The sequence below is a fragment of the Hetaerina americana genome, unplaced genomic scaffold (genome assembly GCF_022747635.1).
Source record: "Hetaerina americana unplaced genomic scaffold, ioHetAmer1.1.p SCAF_9, whole genome shotgun sequence".
NCBI lineage: Eukaryota > Metazoa > Arthropoda > Insecta > Odonata > Calopterygidae > Hetaerina > Hetaerina americana.
This window is the reverse complement of record NW_027287538.1, coordinates 17,724,294-17,749,311: the sequence shown is the minus strand read 5'-3', so window position 1 is coordinate 17,749,311 and position 25,018 is coordinate 17,724,294. Positions and strand designations below refer to the sequence as shown.

The following is a 25,018-nucleotide window of genomic DNA, read 5'->3' as shown; positions in this document are numbered from 1 at the left end:
TGAGTGTTCTCTTTTTTTGTGTTTCTATATTATGTGTTACTGTGTATTGTACTATATATATATATATATATATATATATATATATATATATATATATATATATACTATACTATACACTAAGATGAGGACGGAAGTGACCTATGCCCTAGTCAAATGGCTAGCAAAGAAGAGTTTTTTTTAATAAGTAACTTCAGAGGGAAATCGTAATTAAAAATTATATTTATACACATTGACGTCCAATAATTTCATTTAGAATTGTTACTTAGGCACACTTTCTTGGAAATTTAATAAATGTATTCGTCGCGATAGTCACCATTTAAAATAGCGTCATATATAAGCATGTAGGAATTTTCATTTCTGCAAAAATATTCTTTCTTGTGATAAGCACATTTCATTTAACCAGAATATGAAACACGCAGCTTAATTTAACCGTGATTGCGCTCAGTCCCTGGTTCTTGAGGCCGCGCCTTGAATTTCATTCGTTTGGTAAACCTTAACGGTTTTCATTTTCTTGAGGTGCATTTGAAATTCCAACGCGACCCAATGACTACGGCTCAACTCCGGAATCGTCCGGAGCACGCGCCATTTGCGACACCCTCAGCGCCACCACTGCCATCTGCTCACCGCAAGTTGCAATAAAGGAATCATACCACCACGGGCCGGCGCTAAAGGCGGAGAAGCGTGGAAGTCCCTTGGGCGATCCGAACTGCGAAAACCGCAGACCGTTTAAGTGATAAGTGATGGGGAACAAATGCGCTGTTTCACTTTTTTTCGCAGAACATAGTTTCTTTCGCGCAGTGTGACCGGCAGAGCGGAATGAAACGCTAATCACGAGGCGGCGAAACCGGAATCGAGATTCCGCACTCCAGTAACTAATGAAGCATGGCCGGGATAAAAATTCCTCGATGGAGCGACCGCGGCATATTGAGAAAAAAATAACTCCCGATGCGGAAAAAACAAGTCTGGACACTGCTTTCAGTCATAGACAATAGATCAAAGGTTTCAGAATGCGGTTCCGAATATCTGAATTAAAAAAATATCCAAGAGAAGTTTGCTAAAATACCTATTGGACAAATTGCAAGCCAAGAAGAACAGGAAGTTTGTTGAGGGAGGGTTTTATTTTGCTTTTTGGAGATTTTCTAGAATGGTATTCTGTTCTCTTGTCTCTCTATCGAAATGATTGAACACATATTCATGCAAAACGCTATGCAATTTCCCCAAAAAACATTACCGAGAAAAGCGATTTTCCAGGAAACATGAATGGTATCTAAACATAGTCATGCCTGAAATAAACAGATGTGGCTAGGAAATTGCATTCATACGTATCTAGATAGGGGAAAAAAACGAAACGTTTTGCTAATCAAAAAGTCATTTCCGAGAATAAATTCATCATTCATTCATCTATGTAAGTGACGTTCTTTCAGGGCAAAACATAAAAAGTTTAATCCTAAATGGACAGAAAGGTTAAAACACGTGAAAAAAACGTCTTTTCTCAGGAAATTCTAAATTCAAGAGGTAAGGGGTAATGTGCCTGTTATTGATACACATTTATTGATTTAAAGAAATAAAGTAAAAAAATTCTCCGGAAGACCTACCAGTTTTACATAAAATGTACAAAATTCAAGAGAAAATGGTATTTTATTACATAAAAAATTTTATGAATTGAGTGTAATGGCAAGTAGTCTATGAGTCGAGAAGAGACGAATGAATTTTGAAAATTACCCAACGAAAGTTCGATGAGGGTCGCTCTACGCCTATTAGACGTAACGAAGTAAGCTTTCTTTAAACAAAAAGAATAAAACAATTTCCGAAAGAAAGAACAAAATGCAGAAGGAAATTGGTGAGGTTTTGAAATTCATTCTAACTCTATTTGTGTCATATTTTGTCCTGGTATCAAAAATATTCTTAACAGTTCAATATTATTAACTTTGAAAACAAAGATTGTCAGTGACGACAAAAATATACTATGAAATCTGGTTAAAACTTAACTAAACGTTGAAACACAAAGGCAGGACACTCCAAAATATGAATAATGTTATCCATGTTCTATATTTACATATGTATAATCAATTATATACATACACATAGGTATATATGTATGTATATATATAGAGAAAATATGGTGCTATATATGCTTACAGATGGTTAACACACTCACACAAACTCACTACCTATAAAAGAGTATTAAGCATACGTACGAGTCGGTCTGAATGTAACTAGACTATCTGACTGATTGGTGTTAAATTCAAAGAAACACACATGGTGCCATTACAATGACTGGTCAAATTTCAAATGTGCAGAACAGACGGGGGCACAACTAGCATCAATGAAGTAATTGCAAAGCTATATACGGGTATACTTCACACTTCCAGACTTTACTTCATGGAATTATTGCATTACCATATCAAATGAGTTTGTTATTTTCCGCAGGCTTTAACTACATGGCCTTTAATAAAATCAGCTAGCTCTGTATTGAGTTTTGAAGAGAATTAATGTCACAAGATTCTTGAAATAGCTGGTTGAATAACAAACTAATGAACCCCTCTAGACACGGATAGAGTAGTTCCGGCTATTAAGATTAGCACATGCATCTGATTTCATTAGTAACGACACAAATCACCAGTACATGAAGACATGAAGTTTAAATAATTATGAAGAGGAACTTCGAATTGGAGCTAAAATATTCCTCTTAAAAATCGCGGCTAAAACAAAATGAAGGGTGAAAAGTTCTCAACCTTGATCAAGTGTGAGGATAACTTGGTCTTGTTGCCACCTTCCCTCACTTTCACATCGATGATATTGCCATTCATCACAAATACTGACAGTGGGGACCACAGTATCAAATGCCATCTGCTAACGGCGTTTGTTTGCAGGGGTAAGGCAAGTGGAGATGCCACGCATCCAAACGCCCTCCCAAATACTAAGGGTTTGGATCTCGCTTCGAGATTATGCATTAATTCTGGTAATTTGGCCCCATAGAGATTCGCCCTCATCAGTACGTCAGCCTTTTATATATTAACACCCTGTATAATAAAGGATGTGCGAAGCTATCCACGGTTTAACTCACCGGATTTCATTTCGACGTTTTTCAGCCCTAATTTACGACTGGCAGTTAGTTAATTGGTGGGGGCCGCGTGATGAATTTCGGAATGATCACGGACTCCAGGACACAGAAGCTACATCCTACCAACCCACCGTAAAGATGCCTAAAACCCTCCCCTGCTACAGAGATCGATCGCTCAGCGGGACACATAAATACGGAGAAGTACAGGGCTTCTAAAAGATTCCTTTTAAACTTTCGGAACACATCATTCTCCGCAAATTCCCAATGCCTCCCCTTTATATCCCAAAGTTTCCGCGTGGAAACAAAACAGCGCATGAAAATTTATATTAAGTGGAAGCGCGAGGCTTTTTAGCCGTGAATAATATTTCACTCGCGACAGAGGGATCTGGATTTAAAGATACTTCTCTGGGACTCAGACGGCGACGGGATTATTCCGGGATGTTGGGAGGACTCCCGAGGCAGCGAGGAAGAGAAACGATCATCCTTTCCTTGTGCACCACATACCTACACATGTTTATTCATCCACGCCCGGTAAAAACTTTAAAATGGCCCTTTCTATGGCTTCAGAGTTTGAGTCGTGAAGATGAGCATAGATTAGAGGCTTGTGAGAAGTAGCCCGCGGAAGAGGGTGGAAAACGTAATCTGGAAGGAGAGGTACATGTACGTAAAACATATACAAAGAATTGTTAAGCGTCGTACGGGAAGGTGGAGCAGCTGGGCAATATCGATAAGAAAAAAAAATGTGGTCAATGAGTGAATAAGGATTTAGTTGTTTCCTAAAGGTTGTGAGAAAAGAGATCCTAGTCAGATGCGAGAGATAAAGGAAGGAAAAAGGGAGAATATCGACTGAATCATCGGGGAAAGAAATGATGGGAAATTTATGCCTGTATTGAAAGAGTAAATGTTTCAAGATACTTTGAATGGTGTAGTATTTTGAATTAATTCAATAAAATCATCAAAATATTTTAATACAAAGACTGATTTTTATAGAAAATTCCAATTCATCTACTTCACACATATCTCCTAGGCCCATAATTGCACATTTTCCAAAATGTTCTGTTCACATCATAGGTCTTTCCAATTTCAGTCTCTTATTATTCCACCACTCCTTTTGGCTGTCCAAGTCGTTGTTTCTTTTCTTACTCCTCACTAGACTTATTAATGATCTCTCCAACCATTAATCTACTTTTCTGAATAATTCTGTTTTATTCATTCCGCAATGCTTTAATTCTAATGCTTCTAATATTCTAAGTCCTGCCACTTTTATTGCCTATGCCACTCGTCCATATAACGCACTCGTCCATATACGTCTCGTACACGTTTCAAACTTTAATTTAGTGTTTCTTAACTTTCACGCTCATATTGGAGGCTGTTTGGGGGGATGCATTCAGCTAGCATGCAAATATTTTTTGTTGTCAATAAGAAAATTTCATTTTCCTGCTAGCAGTAGTATTTAGGGGAGGTGACCGACAGCTGAGGTCATTTGCGCCGTAGGGGATGCATGGGAATGGAGGAAGGATGGAGAGAAACGCGGCGTCGGCATTAGCCAACTCTTAATATCTGCCACCCGCGGAATTCGAACCCGGGCCCTCCAGGTTGGAAGCCAGTACGTTAGCCACAGAACCATCTCGATCCCACATTTTCCTGTTTCTTCCAATATTGGTACCATGGCTGACATGACTAACCAATTGTCATAAATCGATAGCCATTTTCCACAGACAAATATTTCAAAATTATTTACATTTATATGTGATTTATTTTTATTTATTGTCTTTATAGATTGAGCAAAATTCTAATGAGCAAAACTTGATTGAGCAAAACTAAATGAAACTCGGTGTGTGCTCCATTTTTGGCAATGCTCTCATTTGGCATTTTTCCTTATCTCTAAACCGCAAATCGCAAAATCTTGCTCTTTTTCTTCCTCTTCTATGTTTATTTTTTATTTCATTTCACTCAATGAAAACTGGCCATTCTTTTGAAAATTGATGACCACTATACAAGCCCTTGTCGCTCTGATACCTTCAATTTATCTTCTTCCGCATCTACTCTATCCGTATTTCATTATTCCCAAGTTCTCCCAGAAGAGCTAAAGTATCCCTTCTTTAAAAAAATGCGAAGTGTTTGGATGAAATCTCTCTTTAGCTATTTCCATTTAATTATCCAAAATATCAATAGACAATGGTTCATTATGACTATTGACGCCCCATTACAAAATATTTTAAAGACCATCTTTTCCACAAATCAACTATGATTAGAGGCAAGACGGATGGTAATGTCCTTGTAAACTAACTCATGCTTATATGGTAATTGGCGGGATTGCGTAAATTTATGTGAGTGTCCATTCTCCATCGAAATATTACGGTAATACAGCACATCGTTAGGATAGAGCAAGACTTTCGTAATTCGTTTGAAAAACCTGGGTGTAGTTTTCTACATGTTTCAACAATATTATGCTTGTTTGGAAAATTGCTAAAGTTTGATAATTCCCTAAAGTTTTGCATGGCTCTCCCAAATCCTACCTCTACCCGGGCGAAAACCGTAGAGATGGCTTTCCCGCGCCGCTATGTGCGAGTTTCCTAGGCGACCATCCCACCCTGGAGATTCAGTTCGAACGAGGATTAGTCGAGAGAGGAGAAATAGGAGGCATAACAAAACCCACTCCCTTGTGCTTCCAAAATATTGGAAGCTTACATCCCGGATCTAATTGAATTTAATCTATTAAGAGTGTGGGTTTATTGTTCATGCTGCAAATATACCCGGTTTTATCTAAGTTATCTTTAAAATAAATGGCAGTAATTGTATCATCATAAATGTAAAGGTATGATAATTATTTTCCAAGGGACTAAGTACTTTTAAACAATTAAGCTATGGGCATTACGACAATATATACCCTAAAGCCATGCATAACTAGTGAACTATTCTTTTAACTCTATATATCTCTATTTACTCCGCTTAAAATTTATCCAGAGATTACTTACATTAGAAAGGTGAAACTTCCGCTGATTTTCAATAAAACCTTCCTGCATACAAACATATTTTCAACAATGGCGAATTCATCGTCCATTTATCCGTGGTAAGGGTACGCTTTTTGTATGGGTTCCCTTTTCCTATTGGAAGATGCCTGACTGTCCGTGATAGATGCTTCTGGGATTCGTTTTCACACGACTTTCGACCTTATTTGAAATATCACACACACAGACGCAAATTTATCAACAACAAAATCACCACACCTGATGTTTTTTAACCAACGCAAGTGAAGAAAATGGATGATTACACGCTATCTTTTTAAATCACGACGCCATTTTAAGTATTTAAGTTTACTCAAGGGGAAGCTATAGGAACCCTGAACACTGTACGGTGCACCAATCTATGCCTTATATTCCTAAATAAAACTTGCTTACTTTAATGCTCAACCACACTTTTAATCTATTCTTCTTCTATCTTACTGTAAGTCCCGAGAAAAAATTTAGTGAACTTTAGGCAGAACGTAACCCAGAGAATAAGTATTATTTCAATGTTCAATGCCATTTAATGGAGACAATCCAATACTATGCATATCGAGACACGCCAATTGGATATTTCTCCCAAAACAAGAGGGAATTGAGACAATCATACACGTCGTAAAGGGGGTACCTAGGGAAAAAAGATCAACATTTCGCGCAAAAAATAATAAGCAAAGGTACTCACCAAGAAATGAACCGTATACGTGTAGCGGAATCCCCGGGAAATTCTGAAAAGAAATGAAATCGATTAACTTGTTTAATTCCTACGTTACTAAATCAAAATGAGCTGTGTAAGAATAAACATCTCCCTAGTTTTTGCAAATGATAACACAACAGCAGCGAAACATGTTGGAACGTATACATACACTGCAACCCAGACTTATGAAAAAAGAAAACTTTTGTACATTGTATTATTCCATAGGAATTAAATCTAGATATATATTAATACTTTATTATTTAAATTACATGTAAAAAATTCTTAATTAAAAGTCTTACAGCAAAATTTTCTAAACTTTTGCCTGATGCTGGTCATTTTTCGGAAATATGCCGAGATATTTTGATGGCACGAGGGAAATATTTTAAACTCCTCAAGTATTGTGAGTTATGTGATAATGTTTATGAATGTACAGCTGGTAAAAAACATGAGCCAGTTCGTATGAAATACCATGAACAATGAAGGAGTGAGACAAAAGTATTTCAGAATTTAAAAAAATCTCGTACGACCCGCCTGTCGGTGCGATTATTAGAAGGCAGACGAGCTCCCGACTATTGCGAGTGACTTCACTCGGACATCTCATAATCCAGGGGATCGTGCGTAGGACGAAGAACTTTGGGATATTCTTCCAGCGACAACATAGTTTAGAAAAGGGATTGGCAACTCACATAAGGAATGAGATGTCATTTGCCAAACTGGGTTATCAGAGAATAAGATTTAGCCGCAGAAAGGAAGTGCCCGTCGTTTCACGAAGTCACAGTATTTTCAGTTTTGTGATAGCGTGATGCAAATTCTTGGTCAAAGATGCATGTCTTTCTGTCTTTGACTTTGGTTTCCTTTCCGGAAATTCTATCATTAGAACTGTTTGTTGACTGCCCTCGTTTATCCTGTTAATCTACAAAGATGTTTACAGCTTTAACATTCTATTCCGTATTCACTTCTTGAAGGCCAAATCATGATTTTTGTCGACTACAGTTGTTGCTGCGAAATTTAAACAGTCTTCTAGATGCTATGCCATTTTAATTCATTTCTCCAATTCATTAAGAAAATATCAAAATATAAAAATCATCGAAGTTTTCGTGGCTACAATAATAAACCTTAAATTATTTTTTCCCTTGATTAAAATCTCAGAATTTCAATGATAACTTTATAATTATGTCACCGTCCAGCATAAAAGAAGAAAAATAATTGAATTCGAACGATGGGATGGGGATGAAGCAGAAAAATAAGATGCTCGGTTAAAACCTTACGAAACATCGTCACATTACGGAGTTTCCTGTGAGAGAATTTGAAAGTTAATGGGTAGGGAAAACTCGAGTAGATATCAAGCTTTGATCCTGTGGTACAGGTGCTTTTCCCGAGGAATTTAGCCAAAAACTGCAATCATTTATCCCATCATGGATAGGATCGTGTTTTGGGCATACGTAAGAGACATCTCGGAGAGTGGACAAATTCGATATGCCAGCATTATCGTCTCAACTCATGACGATCGGAGAACTGAGCCGGAGGTGCCCTGCGGATAAGAACCAACTTAGATACCGCAATGGCACCGAAAAATCCACATAATCATGAGTTTCTGGAATAGCTCCGTCAAACATGATAAAGTATACACATTTTGAACCAATATCCTTCAAGATGCAATCCGAAAATTTCTTTTTCTACCTGAACTTCTCGTTCTAAATTGTCTAAGGTCATTTTTGAGAATTGAAATTAATTAATAAAAGTATTAGAACACATCGTTAATGACATAAGATTGCAAATAGATTTGCTTGTGCAATAAATTTCCAAGGATTTGAATTATCCTCGTTTACTTCTGTCTTATATTCTTCTCAAGTAATCTCTCAAGGCGCTTAATAGGAATATCAAATTAAAATTGAAGATTTTAAAAACTGTTTGCATTTTCTTTAGTCTACAGAAATCAATAGTGCATTTTAGAGAAAAGATGGAAGGTGCAGTTCTCATCCAAAAAAGTAAAATAAATAACCAAATTGTTCTAAGAAAGTACATAAAATGGCAAATTGCCGTCAAAACATGGAAGCTGTTTCATAAATGATGGGAAATGTTTAAAAACATACTCGCTGTTTAAAAAAAAGCACTTTTTCTATAAAACAGGAAAAATCCTTTGTTATAAGTAATCTTCCAAGATAGTTACAACTGCAAACGATATACCCCAGTAGTAGCGTTAAATACAAAAGTATGGCACAACTGGCTTTAAGAGGAAAACAGAACATATGATTTTGACAAAATTGGTTCATGGATGAATATTAACTTTTATAGAGTACGTGAAGCATCTTAATTAATTTAACTGAGACTAAGTAAGAAAGACTACTATCAATAAATTTGAAAAACTTCTCCATAAAGGGAGTATTGTTGTTGTTTCAAGGTAATTTTAAGTTTTAGCTATAATTACTAGCGGAATTTATGATCTTTTTTAATGTGTAACTCATTTGGTTGCTTCTTATCCATTCAATATATATATATATATATATATATATATATATATATATGTATGTATTCAATTACTTGACATAAGAATGATATTCAACCACACCCCTGTTCTCTAGTGTATAAAGTGCACATATCTTTCGCGGAATGAGCTAAGATTTCGTGAATTCCACGTCACTCAAAACATTCATTTCGCAATAAAAATTTGAGGCACCCGAAATGGTATAGTTTGCTAATACATCCACTCCTTGAAAAGAAGGAGAGAGGCAGCTATCTTTGCCCTTGTAGTCGCAGGAGAATTCAAATTACCGATCGTTGATGTTGAAATACCGCGAAGCATGTAAAAAAAGACAGTTTCGAGCAAAGAACGGCCGTTATCGGAGAAGGCCGGGATGAAATACGTGTCCAGGGGGATATTCGGGGACGGGGAACGGAAATTTGAGTACCAAGAAATGCTCGGAGACCGGAGATTTCTCTGTAGGGGGCGAACTGACTCCCTTTTACTTTATTCAAATGGGATTTCGCGAAAGAGAATCATCCTCGAATAGGACCGGACCTTAATCCCATACAATAATCTTATTTTAAAGCCAAAGATGGGAATTTCATCCCCGTAATGAATGAATATCCTCTGCTTTTGCATATCTGAGCTCTAACGAATGATGTGGATTTTAACGCGGTTATGTATCTGACCGTAAGGTCCGCAGTAGATACACATTGTTCCACGCCCGTGGGATATTATTTCTTGAGACCATAAATTTACCGATGAGATAGTGGAAATTAGTATCTCCTTAAGGTGGTATTGGTAATCTATCTGGAAATCTTTTTTGGTCACCAGATATCTCTAGTTGTTCGTACGTTACAGAAATCCACATATACAGCTCCTAATTACTCATCAGACTTCCCAGAGGTAAAGACAAAACATTTACTCGCCGTCCATGCCCGAGGTGGGACTCAAATCCAAGACCTTTGCGTCTTCAGTCGGGGTCATTACCCACCTGGCTGAAACTTACGGGCATTTTACTAGCTGATAACTTGTTTGTTAATAGACAGTTAATATGTATGCTCAATTCTTCTCTTTACGGACCTACATTGGCATTCAAGCATTGGCCAATTCGATTGGAGTGATTTGGTTGGTTTTTGGCTTCATCTAATCCCTATACGGAGCAGGTAAAGCGTTGCCTACTGTTCAGTTCACCAAAATAACTTTAGTTCTTCGGGCTCATTCCGATTCAAAGTTATTCATCGATATCCTTCGACAATTTCTATATCACTCCTAGGATTGTTTTAATGCAATCTACATTCTTCTCTATTGGAATGCAAGGAAGAACTATGGCCGGTACCGCGAACTTCAGCCACGCCCGAAGCTGTGGGAGCTAATGCCAACCCGCTTAGTCTGCACCAACCGTGCCTGATGTTGAAGCCGCTGCCTTTCACCATGGGTTTAGGGTAGATTTGTAGTAGGAGTCTCATTTTCTTGTTGCCTCGTTCCGAAAAACCGCCAACAACCTTTTTCTAAGCTGAAAAATGTTCGCCGATTACGGGATTCGAACCAGCGACCATCGGCTCCATAGACAGACGCACATCTACCTTTAAGCTACCTCACCTCTACCTCTGATCTATGCACGCCTCCATTACCTATGTGTGTGCATATATATACATATATATACACTCATTCACTTCGCCGTTTGGCGGGATTGCGCGTTTTAATGTGTGTGTATATATATATATATATATATATATATATATATATATGTATATATATATGTATATATATATATGTATATATATATATGTATATATATATATATATATATATATATATATATATATATATATATATATATATAAAGTGAATTTTAATTTTGAATATAAATACTATAAACAAATATTTGGCTACACTCTTATACAAGATGAGGAAGAAAGTGCGCCTATTTTGTTGGAGTGAAAAAAGAGTGCTGTACTATATAGTATTTCCATTTTAAAGATTAGTTCATCTGCTGCGGCAAAAATACATCATTCACCTTGGTCATGATGGTATCAATCTGAAAATTATTTTTGAAGGTGGTGGAAAAAAGCTAGTTTTTGGAATGAGCGGCTCTTGACAAGTACGGTTTCCATTGATAGAGTCACTTGAAACAAATACTATACTTAATTTATAGCAAAAAATAAAGGCACCCAGTTTCCCAGGCTAACGAAAAACTAACGACCACAACTAACGACTAATATGTTTAAAATAGCAAGGACTTGCTTTTAAAATATCTACACTCAGAATTCGCATCCTTTTCTTGGGATGCTTTGAAAAAAGTCCACGCTTTTTCTAACAGTGCCACGTATATCATTACGAGGAGAGAGAAAAAACAGTAGAAAGCTCTTTTTTTACGTAATTCGATAGACGGATGACTCCGATCGTCCCTCGAAAATATTCCGAGCGGGACGAAAGTGCAGCGTTCCAACGTTGGAGTTCGATGCATATTTCATCCGTCGTTCCCAAATCCTCTCCACGGTGTTCGTTGGTCTAGTTTCGGAGTGCACTTTGGGTCCAAGGACTGCTTGCATGATGGATGGACGCGGGACGGGACGCCGCTCTCAGAAGGACAGACTTTTAGAGTCGGCTGATGCTCCACAGAGAACTGAAAGCGACGCGAGAGGCAGAAATAAATGGAAAGCATCGCCTTCCCTAAGCGGCTTCCAGGTAATGAGAAAACTTTTAAAAATAATGTTGCGTTAATATATTTCGTATTTACAAAGTCGTCCTTTCTTTTACGGGTACCTGATTTTTTTTCCTCCTCGAATGGCTAGGGAGAAAGTTGAATCCATAGTATTCACAGTGACACTGGTCATCTAAAACATCATGTCGTCAGTAGCACTAGTTGAGGACATAACGTGTCTCTTCAAATGTGAACAAAGGAATATAAAGAATACCTACCTGCAATATAAACGGTTCCTCTTTCCAGCTATACCATAAGTAAATTCAAGAGGAAGCATAATAGCTATCTAATTTCCAGAAAACCAACTTCCCTCAATAAATGATTCTAATCTAAGCAATCTGGTAGAGATAGATAAAAATGAATGTGCAAATTTGCTTGAGGAAAGTACTCGAAATTAATTTCTATATATTTTTACTTTCTCCTTACGTAGTGGTACAGCATAAAGAACTGTTTTCATGAAAAAAATTACATCAGGATTTAAATGGAAGATTTCACTAGTGTGGTGTGGATGGAAAAGGTCAAAATGGAAGGATAGGAAAACGAACGAAGAAGTCCTAGACATGGTGGGGGAAGAGCAGGGATAGCTGGGAGAACTCCAAAGAAAGCAGGAAACATTAATGCAAAGGATTTCAATCGAAAATAAAATATCTAGGACGGTGATAAGAGGGAAAAAATCAAGCAGACGAGGTAGGGACAGGAAATGGATTGGGATGCTGCATGGAATTAATTGAGGTAGACTACATGCGGAAATAAAAAAGGGTTTATTGTAATGTGGAGTGCCAGGTTGTGTCTCGTCAGGTGAGGCTGAATAATGAGGCGGTGTTCAATCTGTGTCCACTCAAAATCCACCTGATACGGTTGGCTACCGAAGAGTAATAACATGTTTTCGGGACGGAGGTTCTCCAGGAAATCATGAATAAATGATATGGATCTTCTGAGAGCGGTTTCTACAGGAGCGTACATGCAGTTATGCAAATGAACGAAAATAGATGCTGACATTTTTAACGCAGATCAAAACAATTTGGATCATAAGATACTAAGCCAAAACACACAAAAAACTATGATTAATGCTTAAATATAATCGCTTAAATATCATTTTTCAACAACTATTTTAATTTATGATCTATATGAATAGTTAAGAAAAATATTATCATTTGAAAAAGAAAAGCTTCTTTTAAAGAATCTCTCTCGTCTTTATTAAATCCCTTGTGCAGCACTGACAAAATATACACAATTTCATAGAAATAAATCATTCCAACTTTTCGATTAGGTACCGGTTCCTTTTATCCATTTTACGGAACGAAATAGTAATCAAAGAGAGGAAATGGGAAGAAAATATTCGCAAGAGAAACTTTTATTGCTCTTATCCTTCCATAAAACCTATTTTGTGGTTTCCTATTACTAATGCGACGATAGAAAACATCATGTTAATGATTATATGCAAACTTGAGAATGATATGGGTTACTGCACAGATCAATTCATTCCTAGCCTGAATTCAATCACATATATAGTTATTATTGCAAGTCCCAAATATAAATCCTACATGAGTACATTGCTTAAACATTTAAAAAAATATTCTATTCGAAAAGCTTTTTAACTTTTAAGCGAGAGTAATTAGTCATTTACACATTTACAAATAGGAATTGCCCAAGAATACAAGATATACGAGGGTCATCCGGAAAGTAGTACCCGTTCGTGAAATAAAGACACAAAAGTAAATATTAACAAACATAAAAAATTTTATTTGAAAGAGGATACTTTAAACTACTTCTCAACATAATCTCCAAGCAAATTAAGGCATTTGTCATAACGTGTGACAAGTTTCTGTATTCCTGCTGCATAGTCCTTCGCCGCCAGCTCATTGAGATACGCGAGGGACCCATCTTGCACAAATTTTTGCATAATGCAGATGGTGTTTAACAATTTCATGAACAATTGTTCGAGAAACATTGGGAAAATGCTCACAGATGTCATCAATTGTGACGCGCCGATCGTTCCTCACGAATTCGTCAACTGAGCTCACCAGTTGGTCTGTAATGACAGACGGTCTCCCCGAACGCTCATCGTCGTGTGTGTTCCCCATGTTGAAGTTGCGACACCACCGCCGAACAGACGACTCGTCCATTACATTGTCTCCATACACCTCCTTTAATTGGCGATGAATATCACATGGGCGAACGTTTCTTGCATTGAGGAATTTAATCACTGCCCTCACTTCACAACTGGCGGCGTTCTCAATTTTTTTAAACATTGTAAACAATCACAGAAACAACACAGGCAATGCTAGCGTCACGCAACTTGGCTCAGAGAAGGCAGACAAGCCACTGAAGCTATCTGACCTCGTCCAGCGGCTACTCGCGTCGTCAGCACTTCATGCGGCACGAACGGGTACTACTTTCCGGATGACCCTCGTACTACCTTGATCAAATATTTCCCGGAATTTATTCAGAAAATTAAAAATACAAGTTTATTCATCTAAATCTATATTGTCCCCTTCAAAGTAATCCCCATCGACTGCAACACACTTATGCCAGCGCTTGATCCAATCCTCGAAACATTTTTTATATTCGGTTTTCGGTATGTCCATCAGTGCTTCCTGCGATTTTTCCATTACTTCCTCTCGGCTGCTAAAACGCGTTCCCCGTAATGGTTTTTTAACTCGATTGAACAGAAAGAAGTCACAGGGAGCCAAATCAGGTGAATTCGGTGGCTGTTGGATGGTATTTGTTGCATTTTTCGTCAAAAAATTACGAATAATGACAGCACTGTGCGACGGTGCGTTATCATGGTGCAAAATCCACGAGTTTTCTGCCCACATTTCTGGTCTCTTTCGGCGAATTGCTTCACGCAAACGTCTCATAACGCCCAAATAATACTCTTTGTTTACTGTCTGGCCTTCTGGCAAAAATTCATGATGCACTACACCGTTGTAATCCATGAAAACCGTCAGCATTGCCTTCTTTTTTGACTGAAAACGACGTGGTTTTTTTGGTCTCGGCTCATTTGGTGAACGCCATTCACTTGCCTGATGTCTGGATTGCGTGTCGTACTCATAAACCCACGTCTCGTCTCCAGTAATGATCCTTTTGATGAATGTGGGATCGGATTCAGCCTCGCAAATCATGTCTTTTGCGACGTCAACACGGTCTCTTTTTTGCATGAAATTGAGGTCTTTTGGCACCAACTTTGCTGCTACACGACGGAAACCCAAATCATTAACCACAATGTCTTGGGCGGATCCATAGGCAATGTTCAAGTCCTCCGCTATTTCTCTGATGGTTAATTTGCGGTTATTGACCAACATTTCTTTTACTTCATCAATTTTTTCACCGACTTTCGATGTCGATGGTCTGCCACTGCGTTCATCATCTTCGATTGACTCACGACCACTTCTGAACCGCTCGTGCCACTGGTAAACGACCGTTTTTTTTAGAGAATCGTTGCCGAAACACTTTTCCAACATTTCCAACGTCCGTGCGCCACTAAATCCGTTTTTTACGCAAAATTTAATACAAGTTTGTTGTTGCAAATTTAAATCCATTTCTGAAATTGTAAAAAATCGCCAACACACACAGAGATAGATGTACTCTTGGCTACGTAACTTTTGCAAATGTCAAGTTATGACACTAAGATTTAAAGGGAATATCAACAACAGATGTACCAATTTAACAAAAAAACAGAACTCAAATCGGAACGATGGGAGCGCCACACGGTGGTTATTCCGGGAACATTTTGATCAATGTAGTATGCAATCATCCTACACCACCTGGGACCCGGGAAAAAATGAGTCGTGAAATATTTGATTAAAATTGCGATCCCCTAGGATGTTATCTTAAGAAAAATTTTTATTTAGGAATAAAGAGCATCTAATAATACTACTGATGTGTCCTATGGCAGACAACAGAATGCAACTGTAATTCAGCTTGGAAGAACAAGGCTAATTTCTCAAATTAATATCCAGAGGAAGAAGGAAGGAACTGAATAGACAGTGGAGTTAAACGAGTGACAATCTTGCGTAAAATAAATGGCTTTACCATCAATTTAGTTCTAGGATATAAACTGCGAGTTTTGCTAACTGACAAACGCATTTTTATTAATATAACTACCTCATTTTATGAACAAAACTGAGATATTTATCTACATAGGAAATACAGTAAATGTAATGGGTGCGATATAAAACATGTTTCTTTGACATTAACAATTTATCTGGCCCTTCCCGACGGAGGTTCTGGTGCTAGAAAAGTGTCGATTAAGTTTTTCTTCAATTCTATTATTACGAAAATGTATGCAATATGCCGAAGAAACTTTGCAAAACGCAAATCTTGTTTTGAAGAAGCAAATCACAGCCCCGGGAGCAATTGTCCAAATCCGGTTGGACCAGTGGTTATGGCAACGAAAAGGGAAGGAAGAGGGAGTAAAATGGGTCCGGGGGAGGCAAGGGAGAGACATGGGCGGGGGATTGAGGTGACAATTGGCGCAGTCGGCGAGTAATGAGGCGGAAGTCGGGAGACCCCACACAGGACCAGAGATTTGTGAAAGAGGGGTTGCAGGGTAAAGGGGTTGGGGAATTTCCTCTTCGAGCATAAATGGATCAGCGGGGGAGGGGTTGGAATTGGTGGGAAGTAGGACGCTGTCGAGGGAACGAGGAAGGAGAGCCTGGGACTGCCAGGACAGTGGCAGTGGCCGGCGGATTCATTAACGGGAGAGTCCGACCGAGGTCCAGGGAAGAGATACGACGAAGGGCTAGGGACGGTCGGGGACGCGACAGTGGAAGGATTCACGTAGAAAAAGGGGAAAGAGGATCATCAGAGAAAGAGAAAATATGGCTGTCACGCTTCGCGACGTTTTGCGAGAACACGCGCGTGCAATTCCTGTTTGGCAACCATTCTGAAAGATGCGAGTTACGAGAAAGTTGTTTTTTAAATGTAAGGGAAACGAGGGAGTTGTTGGGAGAAGTTAAGAATTAGGAAAAAGAAGCATTCGATGAAGGAGATATAAACGGAGATGGAGCATTATAAATTTTTGAGGGACATGAGAATATTGACGACGCGTAGGAAGTACACAGTATGAGTACATGAAGAAAATACCGGTAATTTTAGATATTTAATTTTGAAAATTACCACAATTATTACAATACTCCAAGCAAAACTGCTCTAAATAAACACTAAGGATAGTGCATTGTTGTCATAATGTTCGATGGATTTTAAAAATTGAGACGCCGTAAAATACAATCCGTTGGATAGTCACGCGATGGAACCAAGTTTGAATATCGGAGTTGGTGCATTACGCTACATCCGCCTTAAATCTACATCTACATCTACATAATACCCCGCAAGCCGCCGCAAGGGCGTGTGGCGGGGGGTATAGGGTCACCAACCGTAAAAAGGAACAATACCACATGCAAAACAACGTGGAAAATTACACCCACAGCAGCGCACACACTCATGCAAAAATCCCTTCATCCAACACTCGTGTAAACACATATACCGCAAAATAACAACCGCCTTACCTCTGCAGCGTCTCAGAATTCTGAATCTTAGCTCAAATTTCCCGTACGATTTTTATGAATCGAGTGTAAGACTGTCGCGTCACAGTATTCCTAACAACTGCATCAAATCACTCACTTATCCTCCTGAAATGTAGACTACTAACGTATTACCCAGATAATGCACATTTGCCCTTCAGTGAGCCCGGCTAACCTTCCTCACAAACTCATATCGCATATTTCTCTACCACTTTCATTCCTCAACTTAAAGGTTTATCCTCCTGACGAGCCCAAACCAACGTCTTCGAATGGACCTGTAAGTTGCGCAGAGGTACGTAATTCGTGCGTTCATTTTCTTTAGTATGGATGCGCAGAGTCCTGGAGTCCAATAACATCCCAAATATGAGACGCGCAGTAGCTTTTTATGTCGACAATCATGCAAATTTTCACGAATTGATGCCCGAAGCAGAGTGTCTGCAGAGGGAAAACAAACGGCAACACTCAGGCTGTGCATGTATTCCACCTCCCTAAGTGGATGCCAATTTTGCCGAGTTTCTGCCGTACGAATCGGGGAAGAAGAAGCGAAGCCATCGGAAACGAACGTGCTCTTGCAAGAGCATGACGTCATGGTCTGAAACCTTGGAGGCACAAGGACACTCCTAACGTCTTGCTTGCAGTGTTTGGTGGATTCCGTGAGGCAATGAGCAAATCGGCAATTGGTTAATGAAGTTAGAATAAGTGATTTTCTCAATAGTCAGATCCTATGAGCTGTCTTTGGAAGGCAAAAAGTGCTGAATGCTGATTATCTATGGGTCATAGTTTTAAACGTAACTCTTACATTCCTGGTACAGTATTTATACTCGTGCGAATAAATTGCCTTTCTAATCAAAACAATCTAAATCAGTCAGCCGTCGACATTAATAGTATTGGTGGCTTTCAGGAAAAATATTTTGAGTAATCAATTTATGGAAATTGAAAAATAACCAACTTGGCTTTTCCAGAGAGAACATTTTTATTTACGACCAAGGTTTTGTCATGGTATAAGATCTTAAGGTGAGTTATATTGAGATGTTACGTATACCTGAAGATGTTATACCATAACGAAACCTTGGTCGTAAATAAAAATTTATCTATGCGGACTAGCCAGGTTGGGTATTTTTCAATTCCAATATAAAGATTTTCCACCAATTCACGCCATAAACTAATAAAAAGAGACGTTTTAGGCGTGATATGGTGGAATATCATGATTAATTAAAAATAGCAATTTTCCACAAATATAAAGTTTAATGCAACCGGTTAACCGGTCGCATTAAACTTTATTTTTGTGGAAAATTGCTATTAATTAATTACGCCATAAACTGTTTTATTAATCAATTTATTTTATAAAATAACTCATTTGCTTCTATTCAAGAGCCGACAGTGCGAGTGACTAATATTAAACCTTTCAAGCCAAAACAAAACGAAAGAAAGTTTTTGACCTCAGTTTGGGAGGACACCGGAGTGTGTATTCAAAATAAAACCTTACATTAATGATATCAACTAAATGAAAATTTTAAGACGAATATTATATTCCTACCCAAATAAGAATCCATAGTTCTTCTTCCATAAGTTAAAACGGGAGTATAATAATTTGAAACTATTTGCGTGGGAATTCATTGTAGCATTGAGAAGAAGGTGAAACTACCTACTATAGAATTCCTAGAAATGCCAAAATGCATTGTCGACTCACCTCGTGTGCCATAATTGTATTATTGTCACATAACTGCCATACTCCATAAGGAATTGCCGCGCCCAACGAAGTAATTTCCTCACTTGAAATTCCAATGATGCGTAAAATACTAGAATATCCTCGGAAGATTCAAGCAGCACCGCAAACACGTGGTGCATATATAATATTTGGTTTCAATATTTTTCCGTACAAATACACATAAGAGTACACATACATGCATATGTATATACATGTGTATATATGTACGAGGGTCATCCGGAAAGTAGTACCCGTTCGTGCCGCATGAAGTGCTGACGACGCGAGTAGCCGCTGGACGAGGTCAGATAGCTTCAGTGGCTTGTCTGCCTTCTCTGAGCCAAGTTGCGTGACGCTAGCATTGCCTGTGTTGTTTCTGTGATTGTTTACAATGTTTAAAAAAATTGAGAACGCCGCCAGTTGTGAAGTGAGGGCAGTGATTAAATTCCTCAATGCAAGAAACGTTCGCCCATGTGATATTCATCGCCAATTAAAGGAGGTGTATGGAGACAATGTAATGGACGAGTCGTCTGTTCGGCGGTGGTGTCGCAACTTCAACATGGGGAACACACACGACGATGAGCGTTCGGGGAGACCGTCTGTCATTACAGACCAACTGGTGAGCTCAGTTGACGAATTCGTGAGGAACGATCGGCGCGTCACAATTGATGACATCTGTGAGCATTTTCCCAATGTTTCTCGAACAATTGTTCATGAAATTGTTAAACACCATCTGCATTATGCAAAAATTTGTGCAAGATGGGTCCCTCGCGTATCTCAATGAGCTGGCGGCGAAGGACTATGCAGCAGGAATACAGAAACTTGTCACACGTTATGACAAATGCCTTAATTTGCTTGGAGATTATGTTGAGAAGTAGTTTAAAGTATCCTCTTTCAAATAAAATTTTTTATGTTTGTTAATATTTACTTTTGTCTTTTTATTTCACGAACGGGTACTACTTTCCGGATGACCCTCGTACATATATATGCGTGTGTGCGAGTTTACTATAAAATGTTAAACAAGTTACTTATTTATATTCCTCTGAAATTTCACAGTAAATAATACATTTTTGACGTTATTTGGAGAATGATGAGTTTATGTATTCCGATATGTGTAACTTTAAGGCCAAGACGCGTTTCCCAAACGACTTCAGTATCCGCTATTACGTATTTCTGAAGGAGCGTCTGCTAACGAAGATCAAGAACCGAAGTTGTTCTCCCTCGGGTCGCTGAACAAATGACGCGGAAGGAATTTTTTTGAGGTTATAAGACGATTCTCATGATAATGAGTCGTTCCTACGCTGAGGAGTTTAATGATCGGAAACCACGGCGGAAGAATATATCGCCGAAGGAAGCAAAATGTCGCAATGTAGCCATTCAAGAAACTTACCTAGTTTCCTGAGGAGGATAACGTAGAAATCCGAATGAGTAACGTAGTTTTGAATCGATAATGATTTCTTAGACACTTCCTCAAAACCTTATGCATAGCACGTTCACCCTTTAAGTCAAATCGAACTGATTAAATGCATGAAAATACCGTTTACGATAATTACTCATCCCGGCGAATATCCAGACTTAATAAATTTGCGTTTGGCAGATGCTTATGGATGTTCTCTTTGGAATTACATCAAATTCTTTTCTACGTAATAAATGTTGAAATTCGAAATTGCATGGCAGTCAATATCATTAAATGATTCTGACAAACCGCTTTAAATTATGGCCTTTCCAATTTATTTTGGAATTGGATTACGAGTAACTATGCAAACCATGCATACAGTGAGTCACCAAATAGGATAGGTAATATGCAGTGTGAACATGATGAAAAAAGCAAAAAGTTAATTCAAACAGTGTGTTCCCAGTTCCTGATAGCGAGCAGGAACTCTTTCATTAACATTACGTACATTGTGCAGGCAATCTGTTATTAACCTCAAACACACTATGACAGATTATTTATCAATATGTCCTATTTACCAGTCATGATGATTAAAGGTGTGTACATTAACATACAGGTCGAAATATCTGTAAATACCCCGCGATCCACCAAAACAGGTGAGTGGCAGGGGGTGCAAGCACCAGTGTAAGAAGATGATGAGGAGCGTCAACTTTATCGGAATCAGCTGACAATGATCAAGATCCAAAATGATACGTTGCAATTCAATACATACTGTGCTAATGCACATAACTTAAAATAGTTATTACTCTGTTAAAACTACTGTTAGTTACACATAAATTGCTTGCATTAACATACTAGCATTTCTGCAACAATGCGAATGAGAATATTCCTCATTAAGGAGCGGTTCCTAAGCTTTGGACACGCTGAAACGGAATTATTATATTGTAAAATATTGAAAATCAAAATTCGATCAATACGGAAGAGGATCCATACCAAACGCCTAAGGTTTGAAATCGTGCCTAATATTTCGTGGCTGTTCCAGATGGGTATAAATAATTGTACTCGGTTCTAAGGGCATTAAATTACGTGATTTAAAGAATGGTTTATTAAAAATTAATATTTTCAAATGAAAGCTGTTCCAAGGATAATAATCACCAGGATAAAGACAATAACTAAAGTTAAAGTCCAGTATTTATTGTTAAATGACTACTACCCAAGGAGGATGTTGGGTACTTGGCAGGAAGGAATTCAGAAGGAAAACAAGTCGAGCTCTGAAGTGAAGAATAGATGGAACTCAAAGATAAACGGGTTGCGTGAATTAAAAACATGAAATCCGAAGCGAAATAAGGCCTTTGCTTGTCCTCGCTAACGCTAATTGTTAACTCCAAACAACGAAGTAAGAAAATTTACTTCGAAACGATCGCCTTAGGAGATATTCATAAATTTAATGATATAATATGTTGTTAATATTTGGTTGGCTGGTTTTACGTTATTTATCCAGTAGTCATACTTAAAAATGAACATTCACATTTCATTCGCAAAAAGTTATACGGAATATTTTTAGGGCTTTGCACACAGTTAATTCTACTTCCTCCCATATATTTTTATTCCTATTAGCTTTAAAAATATTGTTAGAGGAGAGGGTAGACGGACTAAGTTATGGGGAAACTCCTGCAACCCAGGGGTCGTGGGTTTGATTACCGCCTAGGATACTATGCTACCTAACCCCTATACCCTCTCGACCATAAGCCATAGGTGATATAGTATGAACCTCACCCAAAAAGAAAAAAAAAAACAAATCAATAAACAAAAAAATTAAGTAGAAAAGATTTGAGGAAATAAATTAGAATTTTTCGTAGCAACTGATACCGTAATAGTCACATTGATGCGACAGGGACAAAAAGAACAATGATAAAAATGTGGAAGTACAAAATCAGTGAAAGAGATTCCCATCATGGAATAAACCTAATAAGGCTTTTATTTCCTGAGCCGATTTGGCAAAGGAAAAGCGTGAATGAGTAGCATGTACGCATGAATAAGTTTTCTGGAGTATGCCTTCCTAGGAATAATGTTTTTGAATCTGCAAATTCATTCCGTTCGGCAGCAATTAAGTTACTGGAAGGTAACGACATGGTACGTCCGCATGACAGAGATTAATTATCAAGAGACCCTCTTATTAATGTGAATTGGACTGGACAAGGCTGCTCTTACTTTACTTTCGCGGTACCACCTCTCTTCATCTAATTTATTTACGGCCAACTCGCCCTCACCTATTGGCTGACTCAAATGGCTTCCCCTGGAGCGAGGCCTTAGGTAAGGAGAAGACAAAAATATTTGGAACGATTGTCATCCCAATCAAATTTAATGAGCTTTGTAATTTGTGACCGTGGGGAGAAGAAAATGTTTTAGGCGAAAGAAATTGTAGGATTTTCTGGACGGGGTTCCAATTGCGAGGGAGAGCAAAAAAAATAACTTTAAAAAAACAACAAACGCCGCAGTAAGACAAAGATGTGAATCAACGGAGTGTGCGAAAAAGCTCATAGATGCGTGAAGAAAGAATGTTCCGCGTGCAGGGAATGCCGTGCCGAACAACTGGGACTTGAAAGACCTAACGAAGTGCTTCGTTCGCGATGACGCTTTCAAGAGAAATGCCCATCGTTCGCCTTCCATTCGCTTCCATAAACGTTTTCTCCTCAACGAAAAACCGTGCTCTACGCGAAATTACCATCCAATGTCTCACTTTGGGAATATTGTATACACACACACACAAACTAGAAAACCCACAGACTCCTCTCTATCTCTCCCTCTTGCGAATCTTACCCGTTTAATGAGCTGCGAAGAGATGGAGACAATCCATAAGGCGCTCGCGGTGGATATGAAATGAAAATATGCGGATATAGAATAGGCGGAGTTTTCCTTTCACGTCGCCAGAGAAGATAACAAACTCCTCGCAGCGAACTAATTGAAATTGCGGAGTTGAAAGCGCCGGAAAACATTTTTGGCGAAATTTTGCGAGTCGCAAACATTCTTCCGCTGGCTTAGATGAAGACGCGGAAAGGACAAAGTATGAGTCGATGCACACCTTAAGTAGTAAAATACGGAAAATTTATGATAAGTTAAAGAGATTCTCGCCATGTTGAAGATCTTTAACTTTTACATTTATTAAGAGCTAATGATCAACTATTGATGTTGGAATTAGGAATCAATTGTCTTCAAAACCTAATTTTGTAATGCAAAGCAGAATTATTCCACTGAAGAATACATAATTTTCATTCTAATTTTTATCTGCGTGTAAATTAAAAACCAGTCAAAAGATAGAGATATGTCTTCGACGCACATGAATACTTTACTGCAGAGATGAAGCCATCGGACATAAACGTACATCAATGTTGGTGATTATTACCTTTAATGCCTCAGAATAGATTACAAGACAGAAAGACACTAGACCCAAACGAATACCAGTATACGATCAACGAAAAATGCGAGGGACTCACTAAGACACCTTGCTGTGTTGAAAATAAAGATAGAAGAAAAGATCATTTTTTTTATTTGTAATGCTGATTCGGGAGATTTACAAAAAGAAAATAGTAAAATTCCTTAAGGCTCGCCGGAACAAACAGATTTTCATACACTGTTAAGCTAGGGGAACGAGAGAGAAAAAAAATTTGATTATTTTGTTTTAGGTCTGTAAACGCCAGCGCAAGGAAACAAAAGGGATCGCGAAGCTCAATGTTACAGGCGTGTGCTCATTAAAGCGAGAGACTGAGGCCGTAGGAAAAAAGGGCTTGGAGGGCGTGTTAGGTGTGCAAACAATAGAGAGACGAAAAAAAGGACGATCCCGTGTGACGAGCAGAGACGCCGAGGGGGTCGAGAGTTTTCAGAATGAGAGATACCGTGGGAGGGGGGGCCCTGTAAGGGTGAAGGGAAGAGGAGTGGCAGGGGGGAGGGGGAGGGTGAGAAAGGTGCAGATTGCATCTCCTCGGAATGAGAGGGCTGCTATTATCGTGCTGCGCCCATGCAACCGGTCCTGGAGAATCCACTGTTCGCAGATGAAGTCACATCATTCCAGTGTTTTCGAGGTTTTTACTTGTGCGAACCAATGGGAATGAAGTTCAGGCTTCGGACTAATCACCAAGACTCAAGGATGGTGGTCCATCCTCTAGTTCAGTCAATAGTCCAAGATGTGATTCATATCATCATCCTCACTCTAGAGGTCAGCATTATATGGATCAGAATCTTGATTGTTTAAATAAGAGAATAAGCGCAGATTTAGAAGCTTTTGAGACGTGTGTGTGCTGGAAAATGGAAAGTGAAAATTAATGCATGGAAAAACACCGAAGACGTGCAAAAGGGGGGACTGAGAAAGATAGAAGGATGCCGAGAGAAATTAAACGAAGACTTGAAAACCGAATGCTGGCCCGGTGTAAGGAAAAGAATATTAAATACCGCAAAAGATGCGAT

At 38.5% G+C, this 25,018-nt stretch overlaps 1 protein-coding gene across 1 annotated transcript in view; it reads right to left on the bottom strand.

Moving 5' to 3' along the window:
- The window catches only part of LOC139698710 (insulin-like growth factor-binding protein complex acid labile subunit), a 1,245,847-nt gene that overhangs the window by 1,048,499 nt on the left and 172,330 nt on the right, over positions 1–25,018 (bottom strand). The window contains exon 2 of the mRNA XM_071597590.1: positions 6,752–6,794. The gene's annotated coding sequence lies outside the window, so the exon portion shown is untranslated. The remainder of the gene's footprint in view (positions 1–6,751; positions 6,795–25,018) is intronic.